Genomic DNA, 18,404 nt, shown 5'->3' on the forward strand with positions numbered 1-18,404 from the left:
GTGACCTTCCCCTTCTTCACAATCAGGGACCGGGACTTGGCTGGCTTGAAGTCCATCCAAGCCCAGTTGATGAGGCACTCAAGGCCTTGGAGGATCCATCTGCAGACCAGTACAGATGTTGTGGTCACCGTCAGATCATCCATCTGACGGTGACGGGTCTCAGGGGAGTTTGGGGTCTCAGGCAAGCTCGGGAGCACGGGAGGCTGAGATGGGTGTCGGAGGAGCAGCGGTGGTGTGGGGGCAGGAGACGGGGCTTCTTCGGGCAGAAGTGGTTTGGTTCCTGGAGACGGGTTTTCTTCAGGCAGAAGCAGGTCGGTGCCCGGAGACAGGACTTCTTTGGGCAGATGTGGCTCGGGGCCTGGAGACGGGGCTTCTTTGGTCAGAAGCAGCTCAGGGGCCAGGCACTGTTTGCAAAAGCACTTATGAGAACCAAAGACATACTGGTAATGAAAACAGATAAAGTGCAAGTGCAAGCAGTTTTTTAAATGTATGCTTTGATCCAGATGACACTCATGGGGGAGATTTGACTGAAAGGGCAGAAATTCCTGCCAATTCTTTTGTTTGATTATTCCTTGTGAACACTGCTAGAAAAATATTGCACAAAGCCAATATCGCATAGTTTTTAAGGCCAACAGAGTAAACCTTGACAACTGCATAATTTAAACTGGTATTGGCAGATGAGTGCTATACTAATTGTGCAGATATGTGTATGTGTAATGGCAAGTGAAGGATTGTCATGGAGAGTTTAATGCTGAATAATGTTATTTTTACCAGGGCAAACTCATCATTTCTGTTTGTTGGCTATAGATTGTGCAAATCCAATATGTGGTGTTATTTTTGTTATTTAAGTCTGATGCCTTATCAAACTGGACATCATATATAAATTCAGCCATGGGGACAGAGATGGTGTCCTTTACTGGAGGTCAGGTCCAACATTTATTTAATATGTGGTGTACATCTTCGGTAGATTTTTAGCAAGCACTGCATATACAGAAAATAATATCATAAGGCTCAGTGTAATGGACCCAATCACAGAGACTCACAGGAGGCAACAGTTGTACAAATCCAAAATAATTACTTCATGAATTGACTTTAGCCAAAAAAGAAATGAATACAAATAAATTCTCAAAAGGCACACACTGAAAACACTTGGAAAGACTTGGAAAACATACTCAGTAAAGTGGAGAACCCAGAGGACTGGGTCAGGTATTGACTACATGTCCTGTGTACGTATATACACATGTAGACAATAATCTAAGTGAATTTAACATGTGCAGACTAAGAAGAACCTACATATCTAATAATGATGAACAATGAATGCAGATGAGACTGGGAAACACGAGGAAAGGGAGGGAAGCAGGTGGCCTCTGGTGGCTGACAGTGGAAATGGTGACAAATTAATCATTGTTACTAAGGGCTTCACTTTCAGTCATTGTAACACAAGATTGTTTCAAAGTACTTAAAATAATGAAAACGAAGGCATAGGGAAACCCATATGAGCTGAATGCTCATTATTGTCCTTAGGTTATTATACTGTATCTGCAGTTACTAACATTTGTCTAAGATAGCTATGAAGATGAGGACCCTGCTGTGTTTGTGAGTTTCACTGGCTGTGCTTTTGTCAATCTTGCAATGTGACCGTAGTCATGGTCATGGTGGCAGTCCCATTCATCCTCATGGTCATAGTCATGATCATGGTCATGGTCATGGGCACTGACATTCCTGTGGGAAAGGGCATGATCACCACACCAATGAAGCCTGAAGACATACTTGTGTGTGTGTGTGTGTGTGAGAGAGAGAGATGACTGATCTTGTCCACCTTTTGTATAATCTTGCTTTTTCTTTTGTATAATCTCAAATTAATATCATCTCACAATGCACAAATTGTAAATGCAACAAAAACAGACTTCACTGATTGTTTAATAATGCATTATTTTTGATGTGTGTTTTGGTAGATACCAGGATGAGGGTGATCCTGTGTGTGTGCTGCACAGGTGCTGCTTTGGTCCACTGTCCGGTGTCGCCCTGGCCATGATTACAGTCACCATGGCAGTAACGATGTCAGTGTTTCTGCCAATGGAAGATATTCCAGGAGAACCTGGACTTGCTTTCTGTCCAGGGGTGTGTCTAGAACATTTTGAATGGGGGGGCCAGGCTGGGGCACAGACCCAGAGGAGGGGGGCCAGCCATCAAGGCTTACCATATATATTGTTTGCTGCATACAATGGCCTATCATATTCCGGTTCTGGTAGGGGGGGCACCAGGGGTGGCCAATCAGATTCCAGGGGGGGCCAGTGCCACCCCTGGCCCCCCCTGGCCCCGCCCCTGTTTCTGTCTGTACAAGCACATCTCCACCCAGCCCGATTCTCAGTCCATGTCCGTGTCCGTGGCCCTGGCCGCTCTGTCCGTGGGGGCCAGAGGGAAGAAGCACCAGCAGCTCTTATGAATAGAATTAAACCATAGGGCTGTTTGAATCATTGCAACAACTTGTTGCTTCAAAGTGGAAAAACATTGGTTAGTTACCATCAAGCCTCTCCTGTGGATTTGGCCATAAGTTCTCATTCACATCACAGTGGATATTACAAAAACCTTGTTGCAGGGCAAATCCAGGCCTGACGTTGGTCTGGTGTGATGTCACTGCATGCATCATCCATGGCCTGGAGGATGGTTACATGTTTATGACGGTGATGATCACACAACTTCCACCTCCACGCTCAGAAGAATTCCTCAATTAGGCTGAGGAAAAAATAGTATGAAGTACAGGGTTATAAACTGTGAATGAGCCATGCCTGCACCATTTCAGAATGGTGGAACCTAACATTGTCCCACACCATTACATAAGTCACTCCATCAGCTTGACAGACCTGCTGTACAATAAGGTGAGTGAACTGAGGGCTAGGATTTTATTCCAATGTGAGTCAAGAGCCTGCAATATCATCCGTTTGACAGAAACTTGGCTATCACCAACAATACCAGACCATGCATTTATTCCTCCCAGTTTCTCCGTGTTCCAAGCGGATAGATCAAGTGAGGTGTCCAGGAAAAATAAAGGAGGAGGCGTATGTTTCATGACCAATGACACATGGTGCAGTTCTGCAAGTGTTCACTTGTTGAACTTCTTCTGCTCACCTGATGTGGAATATCTGATGCTGCTTTGTAGACCATTCTGGTTGCCAAGGGAAATTATGTCCATCACTATAACAGCTGTGTATATACCTCCACGAACTGACACAGAGCGAGCACTGAAAGAACTGCACGAGTGCATCAGCAATAAACATCCAGAGGCAGCTTCCATCGTCCTCGGTGATTTTAACCAGGCGTCACTGGAAAAAAGCACTTCCAAAATATTTTCAACATATCCATATGAACACACAAGGCAACAACACGTTACCACTGTTACTCCTGCTTCCGCAATGCCTACAAGCCCCTCCTCCGTCCACAGTTTGGCAAGTCAGACCACGCCGCCATACTATTCCTGCCAACCTATAAGCAGAGGCTAAAGCAGGCAGCGCCCACAGGGAAGAAGATCCACTGCTGGTCTGACCAATCGGATGCTGAGTTGCCGGGTTGTTTCGATGACGTAGACTGGGACATGTTCAATGACACGTCAGATGACATCCATGAATATTCAGATGCAGTTATATCGTTTGTATGGAAGAGTGTAGAGGATATTATCCCAGCAAAGACAATCAGAGTTTTTCCAAACCAACAATACAGTAAGAGAGGCTCTCACAACACAAATAATCTGTCGCTGATCTATGGAACATATTTGAAAATGGTGGTGTGGCCAGCAGGGAAGCCACGATGCACCTTGCTCCTGCCAAATGGTAGAAGCTCAGCAGGTATGTGCTTGGTTCATAATATGGATGGAAGACATCTAGAGAAGTTTCTGCTGGAAGTAGGTGGCATTCCTCCCTCTGGTCAAATAGGCCCTGGCGCAGTGATGTTTGGGAGGCCATCTTTCAAATGAGACATTAAACCATGACACTGACACTCATTGCAATGACTAGGTGGTTCCCTCATTTCCTGGCTAACTTAGGTGATTTGGCATGTGTTTGGTTCAAAACCTGTTTGTAAATTAAGTTTTCAATCTACAAATTGACACATAAATGCATGCTCGTGTAAGGTTTTTAAGAAAGAAAAAAGAATTGGCCTAAAAATGTGTATTCAACTTTGATATGCATGGTCTACCCTTTTCAGTTTCTCACTTGTTACACATGATCTGTAAATGTATTAAGAAATCATTTACTAACCATTTACAAAGCTTTCTGCAGCCCCTACTCTAAAGTGGGAACTGTTCTTCATGTACAAATGTGTACTAAACTGTGTTACACATGGTCTACCCTTTTCAGTTTCTCACCTGTTACACATGATCTGTGTTAGATTTCGGTGTTTTCAAGATTAAGTTAAAAAGTTGACACGCAAGTTCTGCTCCTATTCAAATGCATATCCCCACAATCACCCTGTTTTCACCCACTCTATTTACATTTCCTTTCCTGACGTTGATTTGAGGTCTATGTGCCGACAACCATTTGTCTGTGGCCTAACCAGGAAACCTGTCAATGGACATTATCATATCTAAAGGAGTGTTTTGTCACAATGGATGAAGCACTTCCTTTCAGATACTGATATAAACTGTGTCATTCCCAGGAAGGATTGTGTAAGATTGGTGAAAGCTCAGGAGAACCTATACACTACCTGGAACCACGAATAAAGAGCTGAAACTTGTCTTACACCCTCAAATTTTGAGTAACGTCTCTTTCTTTCCTGAAACGCGATTTGAAGTACCAGCAGCGAAACAGTTATAATGTTGAAGATGAAACAAGAAGTTCTTCATCTGTAAATGTATTAAGAAATCATTTACTAACCATTTACTTACCCTAATCTTATCACGTTTCAGGTCTGTTTTGCCATGTTTTATGTTTATTCATTTTGTCTTAGTCTCGTAATTGTCTTATCATGTATTATGTTAGTCTAGGTTCGTCATGTTGTTCAGTTATGTTTCGTTACGATTTATTTTACCTTGTTATGTTGAGTGGTTATCGTCTTAGTTTCGTGTTATGTTTTGATTTATGTTTATTGTTACGTAGACTGGTTACTGTTTAAACATACACTTTTACATGTCTTTCCGCAAACCTTGCTTTCCGCCTTTTCTCCCTCTGTCTTTCTGTCATTCACACCCTAATTGTTTCCATTTGTCTATTGACTAAAACTACTAACGCTAGATCAGGATTGGGTAGAACTAACAAACTAATTATGTGTTCATGTTACCTTACGTTTCTCGTGCATGTAATTTACTAATTTACTAATGCTACGGCAGGATAGGTTTATTACTAACGACTACTAATTACCTTGTTAAACTTGTAATCTATCGCACCTGTTTTTCATTTCCTTGCTGTTCTCTAAACTAATTGTCTACACCTGTCTACACCCGCATTTATATCCCAGTTGCGCTACTGTTCTCTGCGAAATTGTCTGCCTCGTTTTCAACGCAACTCTTGAGCATTATTACTGATTGATTCACGTTAAGAGCCAAGCCTGTTTTACCGACCATTGATTATTGATTTCTGTTTCGCTGACCTCCGTTTGTTTTTGACCACGTCCTCGCCTACCGTTTTTGTACCTTTGCCTCGCTGATTGTTTCATGGTTTCGACTTCCGCATCGCCCTCGACTACGACTCTGCCTGCCGTCCGCCTGTACTTCTGCCCCGCTGACGGCTCTCCTGCTACCGGACCTTCCTGCACGTCTACCGACTACGAGTTTGCCTCTTCCCTCGGCACCGTGCTTTTTGTTTGTTTATTGTTTGTTTGGCTGGATCTACGTGTATGGACTTTGCTTTTTTGACTACGCTCCTGGGATTCGTCCCGAATAAAGCCCTGACGGGACTTTATCTAACCATTGTTTCTGAGTCGTGCATTTTGGGTCCAACCCCCACGCACCAGTCTCAAATCTAAAGTGGGAACTATTCTTCATGTACAAATGTGTATTAAACTGTTATGCATGGTCTACCCTTTTCAGTTTCTCACCTGTTACACATGACCTGTAAATGTATTAAGGAATCATTTACTAAACATTTACAAAGCTTTTTGCAGCCACTAATCTAAAGTTGGAACTGTTCTTCATGTACAAATGTGTATTCAACTTTGTTATGCATGGTCTACCATTTTCGGTTTCTCACCTGTTACACATGATATATAAATGTATTAAGGAATAATTTACGAACCATTTACAAAGCTTTCTACAGCCCCTAATCTAAAGTTGCAGCAAACAATCAAACATTTTGGGATCCATTCCTTTTGGGACCAAAGGAGCAAGCAAATATGTACAAAATTGACAACACAATATTAACAGATTTATTGCAGAAATATAACCACAAAAATATTGTCACAAGTTTCACCTTCCTGATTTCCTTATTTTTGCAAATTTGTCACAATGAATGGCTTCAGATCTTTCGATAAAAGTAGTAGTATTCTACAAATTGTTATGTACGGTGCAGAGAACCCAGACGCAGACCACAGGATAATCCAAAAATCGAAGTTTTAATGTTCAGTGGTCAAAAGCCAAGAGATCCAGTACAAAGCCAAGAACGAAAAGCAAAAGAATAGTCGAAAAAACAAGCGAGAGGTCAAAATCCAGGAAATCACAGGGCGAAGGTACAAAAGGGCAAAAACAAACTCGTAGTCAAAAAATACAAAATAACACGTCGAAAAAACCAGAAGATCAGATGAGCAAACAAAACAAGAGGGCAAGGCAGGTACGGAAGTCAAGGCAAAGGGGTGTCTATCAAGAATCTCTATAACAAGGCTTACACACAATCGGCATTTATTAAGATCAACGTTCTGACAAAGAAGCATAGTGAGAATGGGGTTTAAATACAAGAGGGAAGGTGACAATCTAGGCGGGGCAGAGAAAAAGGTGGGCTAAACAAATAGACAACAGGTGGGAAAACATAATAGGGTAATAACATAATAACGGGAGGGAGACGAAAACGCGGACTGGATGCACGAAACAAAACATGTAAAACATACGGCTCCGGATTAGGGAGTAGACATTTGCACAGTTTGAAGACGTAGTGATAGTTAGAGACAGGTGCGAACACTTTGCTGAAACTAAACGAGTAACCAGGGATAGCATAGGGAGGCGGAGTTACAGAACAGTGCAGAAATACTAAGAGATAGCGTTAGTGAGTTAGTTACATGAATATTTCTAAACTACCCAATAAAAGAGATTGTTAGTTAGTTAGTTAGACAGACAGTAAGTGTATTAATCGGATTAGTACTGTACAAAACCTAGATTAGTAGTAGTTAGTAAGAATTGTGCTTTACAACATTTAACTACCAAGAAAAAGCAGGAAGTAAGAAATGTTGAAAAACCGAAACTACCGTAACCACCCGAATAGTGGGACACGCAGACAGGGGAGTGACTTGACTGGTAAACATTCAGACGCAGACATAACAGGGGAGGACAATGGAGAACTGTAATGGGAAACATAAACCAGGTAACTAAGAAAAATGAATAATAAACAAGACTAAACATGAAACATACAGAACAAATACAGAAACATTACACAAATAGTAAAATAATTACTGATAACAATTATTTAATCAAAACTGTCCTTATTAATGACACCCATATCACCCATGTGGGTGACCTGTAGTGTAGTGGTTAAGGTAAATGACTGGGACACACAAGGTCGGTGGTTCTAATCCCGGTGTAGCCACAATAAGATCTGCACAGCCGTTGGGCCCTTGAGCAAGGCCCTTAACCCTGCATTGCTCCAGGGGAGGACTGTCTCCTGCTTAGTCTAATCAACTGTACGTCGCTCTGGATGAGAGCGTCTGCCAAATGCTAATAATGTAATGTAATGTAATGTAATATAATGTAATATAATGTCATGTAATGTAATGTGAAAAAATAATCGCCGCCAATCTACCAATTAACCAAATTTAACACAGATCTGTTATGTACGGCTCTGAGAACCCAAAAGTAGACCACAGGATAATCCAAAATCGTTGTTTATTAGTCCGAAATCGTAGCCAGGAGATCCAATACAATGACAAAAATGAAAGGCAAAAGAATAGTCGAAAACAGGGGGTCAAAAATCCAGAAAATCAAAAGTCTAAAGTACAGAAGGGCGAGGGCAAAAAATCGAAATCAGAAAACAAAGCAGAATGTCAAAAAACCAGAAAGGCAAACAAAACAAAAGGGCAAGGCAGGATCGGAAATCAAAAGGCAAAGGGGTGTCTATCAAGAATCTCAAGAATTAGGCTTACGAAGTATTCGGCACTAAGACTGATCAACGTTCTGACTAGGAACAATGCAGAGACTGAGGTTTAAATACATGAGGGAAGGTAACAATCTAGGCGGGGCTGGGGAAAAGGTGGGCTAAACAAATAGACGACAGGTGGGGAAACATAATGGGTAGTAACATAATCATAGAGGGGAGACGAAAATGCGGACTGGCTGCACGTAACCAACATGTAAAACATACGGCTCCGGGTTAGGGAGTAGACATTTGCATAGCTTGAAGACGTAGTGATAGTTAGAGACAGGTGCGAACACTTCGCTGAAACTCAACGAGTAATCAGGGATAGCATAGGGAGGCGGAGTTACAGAACAGTGCAGAAATACTAAAAGATTGCGTTAGTGAGTTAGTTACTTGAATATTTCTAAACTACCCAATAAAAGTGATTGTTAGTTAGTTAGACAGACAGTAAGTGTATTAATCGGATTAGTACTGTACAAAATCTAGATTAGTAGTAGTTAGTAAGAATCGTGCTTGTTAGGTTGAGCCGTTTAGCAGCTGGATACACAGCAACAAGAGGCGGTGATATGGTGCAAACCAAAGGTGTATTTATTCACCCACATAAAACAAGAAACCGTATTGGACAAACAGGACATGACTGAGAGCATCTCAGGGGCACAACACACAACCGCAAGCATACAAACACTGGCAGCCTTTATACCCTGCCACAGGTAATTAAGCTGGATGCTACCATCTAACAGGGGTGTATATAACATTAAACAATACACAGAATTTTGCCCCTTTTACATATGCATAGTCTACCCATATCCAATACATGGTTATATAAATATTGCATCAATCAATAAATAATAAAAGATAACAATATACATTTAAATGCAAAACCCCACACAACACCCCCTTCTGCTATCCCATCATATGGTCCCTCCCAGAACTATATATGTAGGTGCTCGGACCCCGGGGACTCGAACACCTAGTGCACAGACAAAGACAACAAAGGTAAGTGATTGTTCAAACAATTAAAACATAACATTGCACCAATGTAGTATTGCACTAAACTATTGCACCTGCCCAATCATGGCATTTAACCAAACATTAAAACCTATTTCATGCCAGGTTAAGTAGGTTACTGAATCTTTTGTTTCCCTCTACAGGTGGAGCCCAACCCCCTCCCATGCTGAGGACAAACCCACACCAACCAAACACACATCCATTAAAACACTTTAAATCATGACTGGTGTGCAATTATTAATGTTGTGCAAACTATTCAATATATATTTAAAATATGCAATTTTACCCTATCAATGTGACCAGAATTGGTAATTAAATGTGTCTTCATTACAGTGCTTTACAACATTTAACTACCAAGAAAAAGCAGGAAGTAAGAATCGCGAGTTGGGAAGGAATTTCTTGAAAACCCGAAAATACCGTAAACACCTGAATAGTGGGACACGCAGACAGGGGAGTGACTCAGTTGGTAAACATTCAGACGCAGACATAACAGGGGAAGACAAATGAGAACTGTAATGGAAAACATGAACCAATGATCTATGAATAATTAACAAGAATAAACATTAATACATACTGGACAAATACAGAAACATTACAAGATCTAAACATCACTGAAATTGAACCTTACATCAAAGTTCCTAAAAGCACTATCGAAGAAAATTCAAGAAGAAATTAGGAAATATCTTTTGAAATACACTCACTGAACACGTTTAGGTACATCTGTACACCATATCTGTAATGCAAATATCTATTTATCCAATTACGTGGCAGCAACTCACAGCATAAAAGCATGCAGATATGGTCAAGAGGTTCAGTCGTTTTTCAGACCAAACATCATAATGAGGACATAACCTTGTGTTGCAACAGCAGTATGCAGAGGAGCATCTCTGAGCACTCAACACATTGAACCTTGAAGTGGACTGGCTACAGCAGCAGACCAATAAGTTTAATAAGTAACTAATAAAGTGGTAACTGAGTGTATATCACTCTGGAAGGAATAGTGGAACAGTGGTGAATCTTCCCAGGAATGGTCAGTCTCTGCTAAGGTTCATGTTCATGACTTGACAATAAGAAAAAGACAGGAATTCATGGGTGAGTAGTGAGGCTGAAACCAGTGCTAACAAAGAAAAACCCATAGCTGCCAACTCTCACGCTTTTGGCGTGAGACACACGCATTTGCATGTGCGTGTGAAAACAGGCAAATGCGTGTGTCTCACGCCGAAAGCGTGAGAGTTGGCAGCTATGAAAACCTCAATGCTCATCTCACATGGATGATCGGCAAGGAATTTGGTATAATATTGGATAGATTGTACAAATACACTAAAGCTGCCAGGTTGGGAAGCCATAGGCTTATGCATTTATTATTACTTTTTATAATTATTATTATTTTGTCCTGTTATTGAAACATGACCAACATATTTTTACAGATAATTCCTTAAAACAAGCCAATTTACCAAAAATTCCTGCAACAACTTGCGTCTATTCCCAGGAGAGGAAATATTTTATTTTCGGGAAACATCCCTCTTAGCTACCATGGGCTACCTACCATTCAAAGTGGTCCAATCAAGGCAATCACTTTGCTTCAGCTTAATTTTATGACCACATAAAAGCTTCATTTTATGATCACACAAATCGCATTTCATTCTCCCTTTGAGTACTTTTTTCTTCTGCAGCCATTCAATAAGCTTCAGATGTTTTCTTTTAGAATGTTTCCCTTCAACCAGCTCTCTTAGTGTACTCGGTGAACCAGGCATTTTGAATAGCCACGAATGACTGAACTGTGGATCCCGCTCTGAATGTAGCCCTAGTCACGTTATCTCTACGTCACTTATCCCGCCAGAAATATGTCAATTCCCACAAGGAAGTTCTCCCACTTCATGATAGTAAAAGTATACCACAGCGGTAAAGCAGATATGGCCGAAGAAAACCCTTCCAATCCGCACTCAACTCGTTCGAAAAAATTATGTTCACAATGTAACAGTTTTGCAACAAATGAAGAAAGACAAGAAGCTGGTAGCAGCACAAGTAAGCAGTGACTTTGCTAAAATTGGTAGTTTCTATAGCTACAGTAGTCACTATTAATAAGCTAACATGATGATGTAGGTAATATCAAAGTATTTTCAACAGACCAGGTTTTCCTATTGTTAGGTAGCCATTAGCCTCAACCTCTCATGCAAGCTCGGCCTACACAAGGCCTTGTCTTTTTCTTTTTTTATGTCTGATATTAAATTGATAAACTAGGGAGGCACAACACAACACAAGGCTTTGTGAACGGGTTTTCACCTAAGCCTACATCCAACGGATTAGACGGAAATATCTCCCGCAAAGTGAAAGCACATAGCAATATTTGTTTGAATAGATGTTACATTTAGACGTTAAATTTTAACTTCACTTCCTTCTGTCTGCTCCACTGAAATGAATACTTACTACACACAAAGATGTTAATACTTGTATCAATTGCTTGGCTGCCGAAAACGCACACGGTACAACGAAAATACTGCCAGTGTAGGCTTATTGCCACCTAATATTTAGCTGTTCTATAGCTAGTCTAATAGGTTGCGTGTTGTTGCTGTTTGCTGTAATAAAATTCTGCGTTTACTGTGCTATTTATATTTTCCACGACTGTATAATACACTGTAGGCTATATAATATAGTAACTGTCAGCCTTCACGTCACCTAAGAGTTAAGTGTACCTAAGTGTCATGCTCCTATCAGTTAGTAAATGTATTATTCATAGGGGCAACTTATTTCTGTCGCTCATGTCATTTCAAACACTGCTATGCATGAGATCTATTGATTCTTTTTAAAATACTTTAATGTAACACCTATGCTATGCAAAAGGTTAAGGACCAGTATAACTAGGCTCTAAAGGAGCAGTAAGTAAGATACTCAATAAAGAGACCACAACACGAGGGGTGAATTTGAACTGCCGGCTGGTTTTTGTATTGAACTTGGCATCAACATACAAACGCACACAACACACAAATATTTCCCCAAAATAAAATAAAGTGTTCCCTATGAATCTTAAGATTCTTTTAATCCCTAGGGTTGCTCTATTTAAGTTCTCTCTAGGAGAGTTTTATCTATGATTTTGAAATCCTAGATTAGGTTCAAATCTATTTATCTTAAACTCTAATTTTAATTTTAGAATAATTCTAATTATCAAGTTTTAGGTCTATTTTGAATCTAGAAGTGTTTGCTAATGGTTAGTTTTTTTTCTATACCACAATCCAGTTGACCATTTAAGAAAATAAACAAAACACTCTTATCACTGTATTCACAATTCAATAAGAAAAGAAAATACAACTTAACTTTGAAAGTTCCAATCACAAATCAACCTAAACTAAATCCAGTCTTTGTTTACTGGTATTCAATTGAATGTCCTAATCTGTCTCCATTGCAAACTACAGAGAGAATACAAACTAAAATGTTCCACCTCTATTCGTCCAGTAGCTGTTCCTGTTACCCCACAGTTCTAGTTGGGGTGCTGAAGTCTCTATCAATGAAGTTCGATGAAGTCCTGATCCAAACGTGGGTAATCCTATGGGTGGCTCGCCATCTTGAATCCGTAGACTGCAGTAGTACAGCCGTACTACTGAACCAAATCCAAAAAAACCTGACCTGTTTATAAAACAGGGTCAGTACACATACAACTAAATTACTATCTCTTATCTATGAACTATATCCAACTTTGCACTTAACCAATGCATGAAATAAAACGGTGGCTAACTTAAGCCTAAATATACTGTGCTGCACACACTATTATCTGCTACCTAACTGCTGATATTAACACATAGCTTCGAGGCATACTCAGTCAGCTACACTTATATTTATAAATTTCATTTATCAAAATGAACTCACCAAATTGGTGTGCAACAAGTGCTCAAATCCTGTGCAGCAATGTGCATCAGCATGTGTTCAATACCAGGTCACAGTCTTCCATAAGCAAAGCCAAAATGGCTTGAACTAGACATGAATTTTTCACTCCAACAGCTGAGTAACTTTACTCTTTCAATATTCTCGAACTTATTTATAGTCTAGGTACTTATCTCTTTCAATATACTCGAAGTTACCAGCTGTTTTCCAACTCAAATCTCTTCTCTACCGACCTCTGCTTCTCTGTCTCAGAATGATTTCGGTTTCGGGTTTTTTTTTCCATTTTAACCATCACTAAGCTACACATCTAATTGACATGACACAAGTCTATCCATTTATGGTTTAAAGGGATGGTTATCTTTTCATTAAAGGTTTATATCTATTTATTTATCCATTTCTGAGGCTAGTTAACCTAGGTTTATGATGTAAAATAACCTGGGTTACATTAACGTTAAAAAAAGTCATTGATTTTCTGGCAGGGAAGATTGGCTACTCTAAATCCAGTGTTTATATTTCAGGTGAGCGTTATATGAATCACTTGTCAGTGAGTCTAGACTGTAAATGACACACCTATAAAATACACAGTACTCAATAAAATTAAGGTATGTTGAAGGAGTAACATGGTAGTAGGTCACTCTGCACACATGCAATTTGCACAAGAGGGCATTGAAGTGAAACACGATGAAAGTATTAAATATGTCTGTTCTTTGGTGAAGTGAGCGTTTTAAATGTTTAATCCTATTTTCAACCGGTTGAGAATGTTCTCCTAGTAGTAGTCACATGACGATAAGCACTCCCCTTATCCCTCCCCTATAGCAAGTGGCGGCACGTCATAGCTAATTGACAGTTGTCATTACCATGCCCAGACAGTTTGGGTGAACTTTTATAGTGGGAGATTTTGGCTTAGACAAATAAGCTTTAAAATACATTTAAATTACTGAATAATAAAAAGATTGTGCACATTGGTTTTTATTGTATTGTATTTGTTGTCTAAAGTCACATTCAACCACCATGTTACTTCTTTAACAGATTAATCAATAATATTTTGTTATATTTATTCAATAATAATACTTGTAATCTGTTACCTTAATTTTTTGGAGTAGATATTGTGGATATTTTTTTACATTGTAGTGAGATTTATTGAGTGGCAAAAACATTGTAAAAAAAAACCTTGCTTCATCTTAACCCAACACATGACTGAAAACAATTCATGCATTTCTCCCTTGTGAAGGTATATAATGTGATTTTGAATTATTTGTCAGACATATTTTACTCATAAAAAAGCATCAGATGTTTTTACTATATTTAATTAATAGTTTTAAAGCTATCACTGAATACATCATCTGGGATATTAGATTGAGGTTACTAGGAAGGAAAACATAATAATTTAATGAACCAAACATAATTTAAAAGAAATTCTGCTTATGTTATTCACTGAATGTAAATATAACCTAAAATAAATCGTGACCTATTCTTTTATAAACCAGCCTGCTTTTATATTTATAAGGCAGATTTATCCTCATCCAGTTGCTCCATCACCATCTCTGCTGTGTATCTAGCAGAATATCTGCTGTTCTCTGCTATGCTTTATGTAAAGAAAGACAAGATGGAATGATCAAATCTATTAAGTGTGTTTATGGTGTATGTACCGTAACACTTAAAATGACATTGTTTGTGAGACTATGACATTTTACCACTATGTACAGTGTCTGTGTGGGGAGTAGGATTCGGTAGATAGGGGTTAGGGTTTTGGGCTAGCCTTCTGCCCAATGTATGCTGGGATAGGCTCCAGCCCCCCTGCGACCCTGTTCAGGATAAGCGGGTTAGGATAATGAATGAATGAATGTATTCACAGAAAGTAATGTAATCACACTATTTTTAATGATGAGTAATAAGTAATATGTAATATAATGAGTAATATAAAGCAACTTACCCAACACTGCTAGTGTCACTGATCCTTTTCTGTATCATTTCAGGTGTGCCATTTTCTCCAACTGCTGTGCTGTTGGCAAATAAATGGCGCACACAGTTGGACAAGGCAAAGAAGAAAGAAGATTCTCAATCAAAACAAATTTCTGAGTTGGCTCAGGCAGTAAGAGCAGTTGTCTGGCAGTCGGAGGGTTGCCGGTTCGATCCCCCGCCCGGGCTGTGTCGAAGTGTCCCTGAGCAAGACACCTAACCCCTAAATGCTCCTGATGAGCTGGTCGGTGCCTTGTATAGCAGCCAATCGCCATCGGTGTGTGAGTGTGTGTATGAATGGGTGAATGAGAAGCATCAATTGTACAGCGCTTTGGATAAAGGCGCTATATAAATGCTAACCATTTACCAAAGAAAGGGACTCCTTGATGAAACAATTGTTGGAATGTAAGTAAATGTTTTCACTCTTCAGACTGATGTTTAACTATACACACATACTCATTTACACTCAGTGACCACTTTATTAGGCAGACCTGTGCACCAGCTTGTCAATGCAAATATTTAATTAGCCAATCATGTTTCAGAAAGTAATTGCAATTTGATCTAAGAGACTTTGACCACGGATTGTTGGTGCCAGACAGAGTGGTTTGAGTATCTCAGAAACAGCTGATCTCCTGGGATTTTCAAGCACAGCAGTCTCCAGAGTTTACAGAGAATGGTGCAAAAAACAAAGAACATCCAGTGAGCAGCAGTTCTTGGGCAAAAACATGTTGATAATGAGGGAGGTCTGAGGAGAATGACCAGACTGGTCAAAGCTGACAGGAAGGTGAAAGTAATGCAAATAACCACACATTACAACGCATAACGTGTCAATCCTTTAAGTGGATAGATTATTACAAACAAAACAAAATACTGCAGCACCAGCTGCCATACCAAAGGAATGGTACTGCATGTATTTTGTTATTGATTAATCTGCTATTTATTTTATCGAATAGTTGATTAACCCAAGCAATTAATTACTGGGGGGGGGGGGGGGGGTCTTGTATGGTCTTGTTACAATGGTCTTGTAACAATACATAATAGCAAGCTAGATAACCTAGCATCACAGCTCCTGTATGCTTTCTTCTAAGGTGTTTGTGTATGGCCGTTGTGCTGCTGTGATCTGCCGTTTCACTATATTACTGGGTTTCTGCTTAAAGAATTCCCACACTTTGGATGCTCAGGTTTTTTGGATCAACTCTCTGCCGCACTCTCAACCCCCGCCGCCATGTGCAAAACAATACGATGCGTCGCTCATGAATATGCAAATTGATGAAATTACATGCTCGACGTCATCAACGACTTATGTCTGCTTATTTCTGTTTTGTTGATTATTTTTGCTCTATTTTAGACAAGAACAAAAGCAGTACCAAGGGTAAAGGAGGTGTGATTTCCCTGGACGTCATCTGAGTCCGAATCATTGAAGGATTCCTCTTCTACTTCCTCTTCCTCCTCCTCTTTTTCATCGTCAGAGGGGAGAAAAGTAAAGAAACGTAAGGACATGAAAAAGAAGAAGGTGACGGGGAAGAAGGAAAAAAGAGAAGATGAGAGGGAAAGAAAGCATGTGTGGAAAGAAAGGTAAACATAGGCTTTGAAAGTTTTTCTTTGGGAGCCGTGACTACAAAAACCTTGATTGGTATGACTATTTTCAAAACTGGTTTAATTCCCATTGGCATATGTCATATTATTGGAATACATTACATTACATTATTGGCATTTGGCAGACGCTCTTATCCAGAGTGACGTACAGTTGATTAGACTAAGCAGGAGACAATCCTCCCCTGGAGCAATGTGGGGTTAAGGGCCTTGCTCAAGGGCCCAACATGTTATGTTCCTGTGTTCTGTGTGTTAGTGTATCATTGTTTAGTATTATTTATTCTTGTAATTTATTATTTTTCATATTTCATGTCTGGTTCTGTTTATTTTCATTAGTCTTTGCACTCGTCCTCCCCTGTTATGTCTGCGTCCGAATGTTTTCCAGTCGAGTCACTCCCCTGTCTGCGTGCCCCACTATTCGGGTGGTTACGGTAGTTTTCGGGGTTCAACATTTTTTCTAAACTCGCGATTCTTACTTCCTGCTTTTTCTTGATAGTTAAATGTTGTAAAGCACTATTCTTAGTAACCACTACTAATCTAGGTTTTGTACAGTACTTATCCGATTAATACACTTACTGTCTGTCTAACTAACTAACAATCACTTTTATTGGGTAGTTTAGAAATATTCACGTTACTAACTCACTAACGCATCTCTTAGCATTTCTGCGCTGTTCTATAACTCCACCTACCTATGCTATCCCTTATTACTCGTTTGTTTCAGCGAAGTGTTCGCACCTGTCTCTTAACTATCACTACGTCTTCAATCTATGCATTGTCTACTCTCTAGTCCAGAGCCGTTTGTTTTACATGTGTGTCTTTGTGAATCCAGTCCGGGTTTTTGTTTTCCCCCTCGTTATTGTCCCATTACCCTTTCATGTGTCTCATCTGATGTTTATTTGTTAGACCGCCCTCACTCCCATGCCCCGCCTAGTTTGTCTCATTCCCCTGTGTATTTATACCTGTCCTTTTCAGTTGCATGGGGCTAGTTCGTCTTGTCCTGTTTCTGTTCCCGAGCCCTTGATTCCTTCCCCAAGTTCTAGCCTCCTTGTTTCCTTGCCCTTGCCCTTGCCCTTGCCCTTGCCCTTGCCCTTGCCCTTGCCCTTGCCCTTGCCCTTGGTTATCTGCTTATCTGGTTTTCCTGTCTTGACCCCCTGCCTGCTTCCCTGGACTATTCTTTGTGTTTTGTGGAATTCTGTACCTCTGCTTGTTTCGACTGACCCCCTGGATTTTGACCATGGCTTGTTTTGTGACTACGCTCTGTCTGCCCCATCACCTGTGAGTAAACTTGCCATTTTCCACACCCCTGTGTCTGCTTCTGGTTCCTCTGTCCTCCCCGCCGTAACACAACAGCTGTACAGATCTTATTGTGGCTACACCGGGATTAGAACCACCGACCTTGCGGGTCCCAGTCATGTACCTTAACCACTACACTACAATACCTTTATCCCCTGATCCAAGAGGAGCAAAAATCAGTTTTGTGTCCTGTGTGCACTGTACCAAATAATTATATTTAATAGTAGTAAATAAATAGTTCTATTTTACTTTGCTTTTATGTGTAAATCCAAGTATGTTATTTGCTAGACTTTGGTTTGTAAAAATTGGACTTTGTAATTCATTAACCATTTTTTCCTTTTCAATTGTATCGGTAAATCCACAGCAGGTCGTAAGGAGATACAAAAGAGTCCTACAACAATTGCAAAG

The sequence above is a fragment of the Conger conger genome, chromosome 11, assembly GCF_963514075.1.
Source record: "Conger conger chromosome 11, fConCon1.1, whole genome shotgun sequence".
Lineage (NCBI taxonomy): Eukaryota > Metazoa > Chordata > Actinopteri > Anguilliformes > Congridae > Conger > Conger conger.